Source organism: Zonotrichia leucophrys, chromosome 8 (assembly GCF_028769735.1).
Source record: "Zonotrichia leucophrys gambelii isolate GWCS_2022_RI chromosome 8, RI_Zleu_2.0, whole genome shotgun sequence".
NCBI classification, from domain to species: domain Eukaryota; kingdom Metazoa; phylum Chordata; class Aves; order Passeriformes; family Passerellidae; genus Zonotrichia; species Zonotrichia leucophrys.
Window position 1 is genome coordinate 15,023,793 of NC_088178.1, and position 14,649 is coordinate 15,038,441.

Sequence of the window (14,649 nt, forward strand, 5' to 3'; positions counted from 1 at the left end):
CTGAAAAAAAGGCAACAGAGAGAAAGATGGTTCAATTTATACCACAGATCTTGCTTCAAAAATACAATTAGGTGTTCCTAAGGACAAATCTTGCCTAAACACCTTCCAGACAAGTAACTAATTTTTAACTTACTATGGCAACAATTGAAAAAAGTTCATTGTCATATAAAGAGACTATAATCTGGCATGATACAAAAACTACCTTTAGCTTGTAGAGTGGTTTCTCACAAAGAAAGCGCATGCTTCTGGGAACAGCTCCCTATTTACTCTTTGAAGCAAACTCAAACACAAGTGGGAAGTTAGCAAAGGGCAGGCATACAGGGAAGTTTATTCCTGATGGAAATGTCAAAGTAGAAGGTTTCTGTATTGTATTTTTCTGTTGTGTGGACAGACAGAGAGGCAACCACAGCAGCCTATTGAAAGATCATTTGTAGGAGCAAAGAAAGAAAGAAATTACATAATTCAAAGCATGTCCCTATCTCAGGGTATAAAACAGAAGGATGGAAACTCTCAACTTCATCATCACATAAACAGAGTCAGAGTGGAAGTGATATATTCACTCCTCTTTGCACTCAGGGGAGGCAAAACCCAACTATATATTTATCTAATATACATATGGTTATTTATAACAAACAGTTACAAAATGGTAGTCTGTGGGATTTGTATGAGCCCATAGAAAAAGAAATCCAATCAAGGTGAATTTCCTGAGAAAAGGCAGTACCCAAGGTATGGCAGGAGGAGGTATCATTGTTGATGCATGTCTACATGAAGACAGACAAGGAGGTACAAAAAGCTGTGTATCAACCAGCAAGTTTTCTTGTTCTGATCTCTGCAGTCCTCATGGAACTGATGAGATATGAAAATTCCTCTGCATATTATTTTCAGTGATCAGTGGCTACTTTGAGGTGAGGCCCTGGTGTCCTGTAAATTCTCAAGGACTCCAAAGGGTGACTTGGACTTTGCTTTGAGCCTTGCTTACACTAAGGTCAGTTGCCCAAGACAAAGAAAAACCTCTGCCACTAACAAGTTTGCTAAAACTGAACACAGAGTGTGACAGGACCCTCAGACCTCTTCTTCCTCCCTGCCAGCTGTAGCTCACCATGTTTCCAGGGTCCCAGTGGCCCTTCCTAATCTGCACCCCATTGAGGTGGCCATCGGCAGCACCTCACTGCATTTCATTCCTTGTAGAATCCAAGATGAGAGAACAGCTGAAAAGCAACAATCAAGGTTCTCCCCCAAGGCCTTGAGGAGAAAGGCAGTGTGTGCTTTCCCCAGAAAATGGTACAATGTGAGCATGCTGTAAGGGCCCTGGCCATTTCCCATAAACTGCACTTTAATGAGCATTTTCCCAAACAAAGCAAAGGGAGAAGTCTACCCAGAACCCTGTCTACTTGGGGTAGCAATGCTAATTTTTATATGTGCCTGGTGGCTTCATTATCTGAGATTACAAAGACGGTTAAGTAAAATGACATACTCTGTGTTGTTTAGCCAACAGAAAATACCCCTTGGTGTGAGCAGTGTAAGGAAAGTGTCATTCCTCAGTACATTATGGCAGAAAAAAGAAGCTGGTATTAGACAAGGAAAAAATCCCAGTTCTGCTGTTTCTTGCCACCCTATCAGCCTCGCTGCCCTAGGCAGGAGCTGTATTTGCTCACACTGGAGGGCTGCCCCCAGACAAAGTACACACACGTGGCTGATAACACACATGCCCTAGGCACTGTGGTTTAGGTGACAATGAGGTCAACTCTTTACATTACAGATTTGTATAAGGCTCAATTTCTGACTTATCCTGCCATCCTAGAGGTGTTTGCTATCAGGAAACAGTGAGAAATGTGTGTCTGCCTTTAAAGTGTACGATGTGCCTCTTCTCCTTGATGATAATTGCTGGAGGAGCTGGGAAGGCTATGGTGACTAATGCTATGCCCATATGTTCTGGGTGCAGCCAGTAGCACAAAAAATTTTTTTGTGAGCAATCTTTGATCAGCTTCTGACACTGATGAGATGGAAATTAAATTTTACATGCTCTAATGGCACTGTCTGGAGAGAGCATCGTGGAATTACAAAAAGAGACCCAGTGCAAGGAAACATACAAAATCTGCCTTTCTGCAGCCAGTTAGAGCTCACTGGCTGGTAAAATGCTTGTAGGGTAGAAAGGACAAACTTATGCCCCTATTTTAGTCAAGTACTCCAAATGTATTCTAGACACTGATATATGAGAGAAATTCACAAAAAAAGAAGAGATGGCCATATGGTTTACCTTTAATGATTGGCCATGTAAGTAATGTCCATCTGGATATGGAAAGCCATCAAATGCATGACAGTTTATGTTGTTTTAGAAATAGCTATGCATTTTAGACTACCTCTGGATTGTGGGTATGCTTCAGCAATGTGTGCCTCATACTGCTGCTATAGGACACAAACACCCACATACAGCAACTCTTTTCCATGGAAAACTGTGTGGAACTGCCTTTCTTTGAGGCAGAGTAAGGTGTCCCATAGTCTACAGACAGCCAGGAGTGCTCTGAAAAGAAAACTCTCATCTATGCAAACTCTCAGGCAACAACACTGTCTGCAGCATTTCTTCTGGATCTTACAGTTATTTGATCTTTTTCCACTTGAGCATTCAAGTGGACAGGAGTCACAAGAAGTACCTTCATACTGCCATTGTACTGGAGCTGCTGCTAACAAAACACCTGGCTAGAAACTACCAGAAACCCACCTGCTCATCAGCTCATGGCAGCCCTCCTTCTCTCTCAGAAACAGCCTGACTTGGTTGTGTAATGAAAAGAAAATTAAACCGAGTCCTAAAAATGCAGGGAAAACAAAACTAGTAAAGAAATGTTAGGTAAAAAAATATAAAGAAAAGAAAAGTAGATCATCTTCTCTGACTTCTTGCATTAAGACAGGATCTGGTATAGTTAGATGATCTCTCAAGGATCTCTTTTTGTTTGGTGGCTCTATTTAAGATATGGTTTGCCTGTAGTGAGCAACTTCATTCTGGGGAACAGTCAGGGACAGCCAGGCCTCAGAGTAGGCCAAAGACTCAGCACCTTCACCCTCAAAACAGAAAGCAAATCCTGCCACACTCTGCTGTCATGTCTCACCGTGATGGAGAATCCTATTAGCCAGGTAAATAAATTGGTGGGTCTGAAAAACGATGTTGGCTCCATGGGTACCAAATCTTTTGATATCAGCTTTAGGAATAAAATCTACTTGTCTAAGAAAGGCACACCAGTATTAACCATGACACCTTACTGAAATCCAAAAGGGAGTGACCCAGCCAAACCTGAGGGAGATGATCAGTGAGGCTGTCACCTACCTCCCAGCCCAACAGGGACTAACCCTCCACTGGCAGTGTTCTGTGGGACAGAGCACCCTGCTTGGGGTCTGGGATACCCAGGCCTGTCTTCCCTGTGCTGGAAGCAGATCACTTTGCACATGCACCTCCATGCCACCCCACTCCCTTCACCCCCTTTTCCCAGAGCAGATCCATGTTCCTACTGTGCAGGACAAGATTTTTATAATCCCACTGAGTTATATAGTATAGAGAGACCTTTTTCCCCTTATCCAGCTGTACTCATTTTATCTCCAATGAGCAGCTAACAAAGATACCTTAATCACACTCACTTGTAAGAAATGCAGATATTGACCTAAGCGCTGTAATTGTGACCATTTCTGAAAAGCACTTTCTGAGAACTTCACTAAGGAGATGCTTTTAAGAGAAAACACTTATGAACAAATAGTTGCAACCAAAGAGGCTCTTCAGTAAAGGTACACTCCTATCTGGGGATTGGCAACACCTTGCAGTTTCTGGATATCCTGGAATTACCTGGTTTTCATGCTCCTTGGGAGTCTCCCCCACACACCTGACATCACACTCACAAGGCCTTGTGCAGTCACAGTGCCCCAGCTGGATGCTCAGCAGTAACATGCCATGGCAAAACCTTGAAAGCCATGCCAGATGTCCTGGCTGAAGGTCTTCACACAATGCCTAACATCAAATGAAAACCTTAGGTGGCTCCAACATGGAAGAAAGAAATCTGGTAAAAGTAATCAAACTGCAAAACTCTTCATTTTAGGCTATTTCAGTCTGGTTCCCCACAATTCCCCCCCTCCCACCTGAAACACTAACAAGGTTGGGGTGGGGATTACTGCAGATCTGCAATACAGAGAAGGACCACCGAGACAGAACCCAGCCCATTGCCAAGAGAGAAGACTATGGGAAGAGGACAACACAGATGCAAATAGCCTCACAGCTGAAAGGGAGCAAAAGCAAATCAAACATCAAACATTCAGAGATCAATCACGAGAGAAGCTGGACAGCTGGTAAATCTGCTCACCCCTGTGGGGCTATTGCTTCTGAATCAGTCAGGGGACTTGGCTTTAAATTATCGGGCAAGGTTTAGCACTGGAGGGGAGTGCTGTCTGGAGGGGGATGCCCTGTGCTGAACTGCACTGGGGACACTCGTGAAGGACAGCTTGGTGGCTGCTGGCTGAGCTGCACTGGGCACTCATGGGGACAGGTCAGGGGCTGCTGGCTGAGCAGGTGCTCAGTGTGGCTGCCACCAGCAATGCTTGGCCATGCTCTTGTGACCACGTGGAAAGGCCCTGCCCAGATGATGGCACTGGCCAAGGGGAAGCTCAGAGAGGTGATGCCAACCCAGATAAATGTTTTGCCTTGCCTGGGTGTAGGTGACTGAAGTTAAAGTGTAAAAACTGGTCTATTACTGACCTTTTAAAATGTCTTCTTCCTTCCACCACAGTAGGCTGGTACCTTCTCATTGCAGAAGCCACATTTTTGTTACAGCATTACAGCATTACAGTGACAGTGTGGTTATGATCAAGCAAATGACTGAAAATTTACCAAAAAAAGGGGTACCACTTACCTGTACATGTCCAACTCCTATGCACCTCAAATTATTTGGAGTGCATTAATTGCAAGTGCTTAAGGACTTAATGGAGGACAATGCTGAGCTGTGTACTGTGAGCCTATACAGCAGAGCAGCACAGTTGTGTTTTGTCTCAAGCAGTGTTGATACAGGACTGGGATGTTTCTGATTCTGAATATTTATAGCTGTTAATGAATAGTGTGCAAAGCTGAAAGCGCAGAGTGTGATTTGCAGTTAACAGGGTGAGTAGGTGTTGCTGGCACCCAGAAAAAACAAAGGCAAGACTTGCACACTGGACCAGCATCCTAGGGAAGGCAGAGGTGGACACCAGTTATGGGAGCAGATGAAGTCTTTCTGCAGAAGGGTTTCCCTGATTATACCTATGCATTATGCTGAATAGTTCTGCCAAAATGCAACTACAGGGCTCGGTCGTCATGTTGTCCTAACAGAGTTTTGGACTAGGTCACATTTTTAAAGAGGGAGAGAAATCTTTCTGTCATCACACATAAGGGACTTACATTTGTGAACAGATTAAACTCTTGACTGTGAGTCCAAAAATACGCAAGATACAGTCCCTCTTTTATGCCCTCTCAAATGAAACGTGCTAATAACAGACATTAACAACTGAAGCCTTTTAAGATGAAAAGGACTCTGTATTTGTTCTCTTCATGCTTGTTAAATGTTTTATGGTGACGCTTATTTACTGTCAAGAAAATATTTCCAGTGGAGGCAACGTACATAATGATAAAAATAAGCAAGCACTAAAACTATTTTTTTACTGACCAGAGCACCTTCCAGCACTTCCCCCTGGATTCTTTCACACAAAGAACATATTGTCATTGAGGCCATTATAGGGCTGCGCTGCTTTGCCAGGCTCGGCAGGACTCAGGGGAAACGGCTATAGATTGCAGCAAAAAAGTCCATCAGACAGATCGCATCTGACCCCACTGTTTCTAGGAAAGAATGCACCAGAACACTCTGGCTGAATAGACAGATTTTCCAAATGTTTTAAATCAGTTTTGAGACAAAAAGGGAAGATGCTAAGGAATGGATTTGGCCTATAAACATTAAGCGATGTGATGCCCATTTCTCTAGGAAGCTGACATTAGGGGCTTTCTTGTTGATGGTGGACCTGAAGGAAAAAACCCACAACAATTAAGCAGCAATTGAAGAAAAGCAGGCAAGAAAAGATGGTTATGTATTAGTACAATAGCTCAGAGGCTTTTCATTTTAGGATACAAAGAGGGAGCAGAGAATGCTGTTTTCTTTTTAAAAACCTTTTAAAAATGGTAACTGCATCCTGCTCTTGTAGATGTATTACTTATGACATCCCAGTTTTCATCCGTTCATGATTTTACATTAGAGTTAAATCTCTGCAGCTTGAATCTCACGGCTGAGTTAGCCAGAGCCCATAAAATATTGAAACCTTTAGAGCAGCAGCCAGCCAGGTTGAGAGAAGTTCATGTCCAAAGCTGAGCTTTAGATTCTGAGACATCCCAATTGGAGTGTAGTACAGAAAAAAGCACTGATAAAATTTTCATAAAAATGAGCTAAGGATATTGCTAGCATGCTTCCCAGCATCTATATGAAAACTTAATCTGAGCTAATGGAAAGGATATGAAAGCCTTTCTCAATTCAAACACAGTCAGTGCATAATTCATAAATTATTGTCAGAGAAGTGATTCTGCTCTGAGATTTATTCTCTTTTGGATAGAAGCAACTGGAGGAAAAACTGGGTCTTTTTGACCTTTAATGCCAGCAAATTTTACAGTAGAGCTGTCAATATAACCAAGTAAACCGGTCATTTCTCCAAACAGCAACAAAGTGCCAGTATGTGCTCACTGCAGGCTAATATTAACACAGCCCTTTAGGTTACTTGCAAACCATTCAAAGCAACTGAACCTAAAACATTTAAGTGAAGATAGTTACAGAGAAGGGAATGAAATTTCCATGTTTTCCATGACAGACACAAAAAGGTTCATTATGTTAAGAAGAAAAATCACGCAAAAATATGCTTCGCTTCCTAACTCTAGTCTTCAGCTATGATTACCTTTAAAAGCCTATTTTCCAATTAAAAACCTATGCAACATTCCAATAGAAAATGCATACTGACAGATTTTTTGTTCCTTATATATGCCTCACTTCTAAACAACATAGCATAAAGTATGAAAACATTTATCTACGGGTAGTGATTTAATATTTCAGCTCAGAGTGAGGTTGTTGCACAGTCAATGCACACAATCTGTAGTGAGTTAAAAGCAAATCTGACAGAAATAGTTGGAAATCTGAGGAAATTGTAAATGCAATTAAGTGCTATCAGTAGAAAAGGCAGCAGCTGGTTGATAACATGGCAAGATTTCTGTTTCCTTCAGTTCTGGAATTGCTATTACCTTTTCTCCAACGTAGCAGGAACTTGAAAGAAATCAAGAATTGGAGACATTTACAAGTTGTGGATCCTGGAGTGTTTTGAAGCTGTAAAAATGTATTACTGATTGGAGCAAAAGCACCACTAAAAATGACCAACATAATCCCCCCCAAGAAAAACAAAAGCAACAATCCAATAAATCAGTCTGAGAGAGATATGAGGAACATTTCACCAGAAGAAAGTGCATTGGAGTCTGAAAATGATAACATTTGAGAAAACAGATGGATACAATGCCATGATTTCTTTCTTTTAAATTTAAATGTTTAAAAGTGATTAACGTGTGTATGGGTGTGGGGGGGAATTCATTGCTTACAAGTGGGTGCCTTAAGCATAGAGTTGCCAACAAAGACTGACAGAAATAAGGGTTGGTTTGGGGTGCTTTTTTTTTTGTGAGATATTGGCATCAGAAAGCAAAATGGCAGAGAGATTAATGGAAAACTGGACAGCAGTTTTTACAAGGTAAAAGGAAGAAAAGGAAAAGAGAGCTGTGAGTCATTTAAGACAAATTCTTAGGACCCTACCCTGAGTTCTCACTACGATTGTTGCCATTCCCCATGTGCAGTATCAGGTAGTATGTGATCATATCCCTCTCACATCTCCCTCCCAGGTACACAGGTACATTAATTGATAGGCTCTAATGCCAGAGAGCTAATAAACCCAAGCCCTGCTGTGACAGGGAGGTGCTCAGATTAAGGGGCTGATCTCCTGCCCCTTGCTGAAGCAAAGCTCACACAGGGAGCTGGACTTCCTGGCAGAGCCTCATCCTGCACCTGTGCAGTGAGAGATTGTGTTCCCCTGCGCCCAAATTTACCCTGGCCTTTGCATTTCCCCTTTACCTGTTGGGGAAGGATGCTGCTGTGCCTGGTGCCAGAGGATTTAGCTGCAGTTACATGGCTTACCTTCAGCCTAAGCAAGCACTGAATCCCTGTCCTTCAGTGGCTTCCTCTTACTGCTGTGCTTCACTCTGTAATAAAGCTGATTTTTAAAACTCCCGTCTTGTCCTTCCCCAAACAAATTTTACTTAAATGTTGAAGGAATGATGCTGGTACATGAACCTTGCAACTGATTTCCAGGCCACAATAATTAGGTTTATAATACTAATAGTTTTGAGCAAGTCATCTTCCTTGAGTGCTTAACTCATACTTGAAATAAGAATCAATGATTCACAATTCTGGAGAAAATGAAAACAGAAAATATTTCCTTTTCTCATATCTGACTGCTATTATTTATGGTAGTTGAGTAAAAATGTGACTGACTGAAAAGACTGAAAAGACTGAAAAAACATTTTCCCTGGACCCATCCACACCAGAGAAGAAAGCCAGAATAACACCTTCCAAACAGAGTAGTCTACAGGTACTGCTCCTTTATATATATTATCAGAATACTGCCTTCTGCAATACTCACCACCATCTTTACCAATATCCCTCCTTTCACTCTACAGAAGGCTTTTTTATTTCTGAAGGAGACATAAATGCAACATTTGTGTTGCACATAAAAAATATAAAAGGTAGTAATTATTGTTTCTCCAAAGTGATCTTGGAACTCAAGAACCAGTTAATCGAATTGCTTACCAGTAGATTGCAGACAAATAGGAGGAAAGAAGACAAATTTTAAAGTGGACTATTTTTTTTTTCAGTAAGAATGAACATCCAGGAGAGTCCAAAGTAATTAAGTACCATAATGCAGTAATTCCTCCAAAGTTTCAGTGTAAAGCTGTGATGTGAGCAGGCTGATAACACCCACACAGACACTGGTGGCTGCTCTGACAGATTTGGGTCCTGTTAGTTCCCCAACACAACACCCTGCATTGGGTCCTTCATGCTGAGCTCAGCCTTGGGAGCGGGGCTGAGTCCTCAGTGCACAAACCTCCTTCCCACTCAAATACATACAGTGCATGTTTCTGTTCATACACTAAAATATTTTCATTATAAAGACTACTAGATTTACACTGTAATTTTGCCTGTAAACCCTACATTCAAATTCTATTTGATTGATGAATACATATTATACGATTTCATAAAATGAATAAATAAATGAAGCTGCCTAAAAATAGAGTCTTCTTTTCTTCCAGAGGGTTTGACAATCTTCAGCCCCAGCCTGTATTAGTCACTGAGAATTACAAAGCACAGCTGTAGTCAGATATCTTTGGAAGGCAAACTGATTTTCTTCTTTCCTCTACCAGTTTACAGAAACAGACATATCTAAATAACATATATTTGGTAACAGAGCTTTTTTAAGCTTCTTGCTCTTGCCTTTTGTTATTTAGCTTTCGTGCAGCTGTAGCCCTAAGAACAATTCAAGTTTGATTTTATAAAACCTGATCTTCACCTCTTTCTTTGACTGCATTTAACTGTTGTGGAAATAAGGAGAGAAGGATGCCTATTGCAGCTGGAGAAGTTAACATACCTAAATGGCACTTCTTTTATAGAAGGAAGGTTGTAGTCAGTCATGTGATTTAGAATAAAGGCAGCAGTGTGCAATGGGAGCAATTTTCTGCCCCTCAAACAGCACTTCAGGTGATGTTGTTCATCTTTCTGTGACTCACTGTGTCAAAGCATGCCCAGAGCAGAGGTGTTCAGGGACCCGACAAGCTGTAAGTGTCCAGCTGAAAAACCTGGGAGATATCCCAGGGCTCAAAGAATTCACTTTTTCAGTTGCTCTGATTTACTTCAGAATGCACCTTTAGGGAATTTATGTCTTCCATGCCTTTAGTTTCCCATTTCCTTTCTTGTCATCTTTAAAAATCCATTAAAGATCACAGAGACAGTTTCTCTGAGCTTCCATTTCTGAGGGGCTGTGGAGCTCCACAGAGCGTGCAGTTCCAGAGGTGAACTGACTCCTTTACTCTCTGCACCTTGATGTTGTTAGGACGACATTTTAATTATAGGTGATGGTTACAGGCTGAGAAAACATGCTGAATTCTACAGGGAAACAAACAGTTTTCACTCATAAGGACTTAATGACTACTAGCTAACCAGTCCCTTCTGTCTGAATAGAAGAACATTAAAATGCAAGATAAAATGGGGAGGTTGATTTCTCAAGGTGCTTGTTTGAGAGATTTAAAATTATTGTAGTCCTATGTTTGCCAAAAGCAATCAGTAGGCTTTTCAGGTGTTGCTAAAATAAAAATTTTAAAAAGTTAGCTGTCTTAAAAATAGGCAGCTGCAGTAGTCCAGCTTGCATTTGTATTTTCTAGAAAAAACATTTTGTTAGCCACATATGTTCACTGGTATTTTCCCTATTTTACAATATCCTTACAAGTTCCCATACACTAGAGGAAGTTTACATTAAAATGCCACACCACCTCTGCTATGATTAATTTAGATTTGTCTATCACTGTGCGTGCTTGCTGATTTGCCCTGGGTATTATAATAACTATAGCCTGCTTGTCATTTGCTGCCAACATTGCCTCACCTGTAAAACTGCAGCAGATCTATTTCAGCTTCCCCAGCTTCTGCCATCGCCTCACCTATTACAGGAGAATAAAAGAACATTTCTCGGGTGCATGCATAGATATTTTCATCATATTTCAAATGCATTCGGAAAATTGCTGCATATTGGCACCAAAACAAATGAAATAATTCCCCATATCTCTTCACATATGAAATCTTTCCTTCCCTGTTAGAATGATGGCCAGCCTCTATTTATCCAGAGCTGGAAGGGAATGTTCCCACATACATGCAGAGCTAGTTGGTTTGTTGATATATGCATCAAATAATATGCCTATGCCTTAATATGTCTGTGTTCATACATGTCTGTCTTTTTAAAAATATGAAACACCTAATCAGAAAACCTATGTGCAAAATTTAAAAAGAAATTAGAGGTCAGGTCATTTGGATATGGACTTATTTTAAGGCAGGCAAAGCAGCATGTCATTAACACAAGACCATGACTGTACCCACTGTCTGTGACTGCACCAATTTACTGGGCAAGAGTGGCCAGACCACCACGACCGCCAGTGAAAGTGGCCACATGGACAGACCAGCCATGGGGCACAATCTCTGCACCTTTTGGGGCTGTCAAGCTTTGCTGTCCTGTTATTTTTGGAATGAAGAAAATCCTTCTGAAACATGCTTCAGTTTCTAAAAACCTGTAAGAGCAGACGCTGCAATCAGAGCAATTTTATTCCCATGAAAACACTCCTGTTCCTAATAAATGTAGCAGGGTGCTGAGAGGGGCTCACATCCTTCCCTGGCGCTGAGCAGAGCCTCACCAGTGGGTATCATGCCTGCTCCTACCAGAGAGAGCTTGGCTCCCCTATAGCACTTGCAATCCAATCTAGAAGAAGATGCAATAAGTGAATTTATTTACCCACGGGGGGTGGGGAGCCAGCAATGAAAACAATGAAAAGACTGTGTGTTAACCTATGTGCATACCTCGATGGCTCAGGTTTAGTCATATGTGCTAAATTACACCATTAAACACTGTAAAGCCAATGGTTACTGAAGTGCTCCCACAGCCTTGTAATTTATACTATGCTACACAGGGCAGAGTAAGTTGCTCATAGTAAATAGGGTCTCATTGGATGACTTGTCTCTAACAGTACATTTTCACATAATTAAAGTGGACACAGCTTGGAAAAATTAAAAGGCTAGAATATAAAGCTCAGCTGCAAATAATATTAAATGGCATTATCAATAACAGAGATCCCAGGGTTTGCATATTAATTGTAAGAAGGTGCTAATTTGAGTGTTTTAAGCTTGCATTCACAAGCTTGTTTACATGCTTTGTTCCACCTGGACCTGTTTGGAGGTTTGTCAAAAACCTAACAAGCAGAAAAAGATTGCATTTGAAAATACACATACATGTTTAATTAAGCCAGGGCCACCGAACATTCCTCAATATATTTAGCTGTTGAGATTTAAGCACCACCAGAGCATCAGGCATTATCACCTTTTGAAGTACTGCAGAATCTTTAATATTTAAAGCACAAAGCAGACTTTAATATAAAATTCTAGCAGACCACAGAAGATTAAAGACGCATTATAAATGTGACAGTTTGTAAATGGAACACCAGTATTAAAGGGAACCCCCCTGATATTTTATAGCATATTTTTCAGGTGTATACTAAATTATAAATACAATTAAATAGCAGTAATTATTCTCTGGAAGGGGATGGCAGTTTAACTGTTCTAGAAAATAGTGATTAACAATAATGTAGGAAAGTGGTAATATGTGTTTTACCACACTGTTCTTGCAGTCAAACTTCATGCAGGCGTCTTCAGCTAATTTAAAACCACCCTGGGGCCCTACATCCATGGGCACAATGTGTTTCCTTCCATGAGGCAGGGAGTGGGAAGGGCTGTTTTCTTGGTGTCCAAAACTCTTGGCTTTTGCTTAGACTACAGCTGTAATCTGCATTGCTGCGGATGCTGCTGCTTCCAATTGCAAGGGAGGGAGGGCAGCAGGGACACCCCAGAGGAGTTAAGTGGGTACCTCCTGAAGAATTTGAATCCTGAATTAAGATGGTCCAATGCTGTCTCTTCACAGTCATGCAGGGAATTTTGAAAGAAGCTAACCTTATTGTATACCAAATTAATTTGGCAATCACACGTCTCTAGACCAGCAAGACTCATTTAATAGGTTGTACCAATCCTTTAATTTAGGGAATAAACCCCATGGGACCAGAATTTCCCCACTCCTTTTATTCTGCTCTGTTTTTCTAGAGGGGTAAATACCTGTAAAAGCAATAGCAACTATTAGAAGAGAGGGGAGACTCTCAAGGACAAGATTTGGGACAGAATTTCAGCTTGCCATCTCTTGTGGGGACTTGAGACTGGCAACCCAAAACCAGAGCAAATCTCTCCAGAAGGGTGCAGGCTGATGGCAGTGGGCAGCACAGGGACCTGTCTCCTCCATGGCAGCCAGGATTGGAGCACAGGAGGCCTCTCAAGGAATACCTCTGTCATGACTGAGGTGCATTTACATTTCTCTGTCCTTGTCTTTCTGCCTTGACCCTTGACATCCTTCCCTTTAGGAAAGGAAGCTGATGAAGACAACTCTTTTTATTTTTTCCCCAAAATACGTTGGGTTTTTTTTAGGAGACTGTCAGACTATGATTAATAATAATTAGCAATTTACATCTTTGAAGAGGAGTTTTTGGTTTGAAGACCACATGCATCCAGACACTTCCAACCTCACTGAGGAGAAAATCCCTGAACATTGGACATTTTGGGGAGCTCTCCACAGCTCGAGAGAGGGGCTCAACACTATCAAGGAGCATTCTTGCAGAAGTTTCTAGATCAGATTTTTCTGGCCAGAAAAATCTCTTACTCACCCCCTCCCTACCTGGGATTTTGCCTATTTGAGGCTTCAGCATTGAGGTCCATGCCCAATCGTCATTTAAACTGTTGGCGAAAAGAGTGATTCTGATGTTGACAACAACAGTTTTAAGCAGGGTAAAATCTGAATAGGAGTGAAGAGGAGAAGAAATTTAAAATAAGATTTTAAAAGCACAAAAATCCAACAATTTAGCATGAATATTCAGGTCTTTGGTGCTGGGCCATACAACTCCAAGGTCTCAGTGCACAGCTAAAGCAGTTCTCAAATCTCTGGAGTGCCAGGCACATCACTGCATTAAGGGCATTTTAATATGCATTGCAGTACAAAAGCTTAGCATATTATTTTCATTTTTATTATCAAAAAAAGGAAAATATAGTGAATGTTATCCAACAGAGTGCTTTAAAACAGAATTTTCAAATAAAAAGTATAAAGAGATCTTAGTTATATTATTCATTGCAGAAATAAAAAATAAATTATACATATTCTCCTAATAGGGATTAAAATGGATAAATAATGAAAAGATTACAATAGCTGTATTTCTCAGGGTCTAGTTTATATTGTTAACCTAAGTACTGTACACTATACATGATTAGGCACACTGCTCATATGAAAAATGCAGTGCATCTGCTATTCACAGAAGCAATACCCAGGCCATGTTTTCCACAAGACTTTATAGGAGCTGGATTGCTCACATTCTGTGCTGGCATAGGCACACCAGACTGTGCCTCATGTTTACATGGGATTTTTTATCGTGCAAGAATGGCAAAGAAATTTTGGTTTTGCTAAATTACTTGTTTTTCCATCTACCATACATTCTTACATCATCTCCCTTTCACTGCAGATTGCAGCTTCCATGAAAACAAGGATGCCTCTACCTTCTTCCAGATTTTAAAGAGTTAAAATAAACAAAATATTTTCATTTGGAATAAACACAAGATTTTATATACTTAACAAAACAAAGAAACCCACAGGGCAAAAACCCAACTGCACAACAACCAGCAGCTCCACAGGCACACTGTCTGCCAGGGATGCTGAGGATCCCAGAGGAATTCT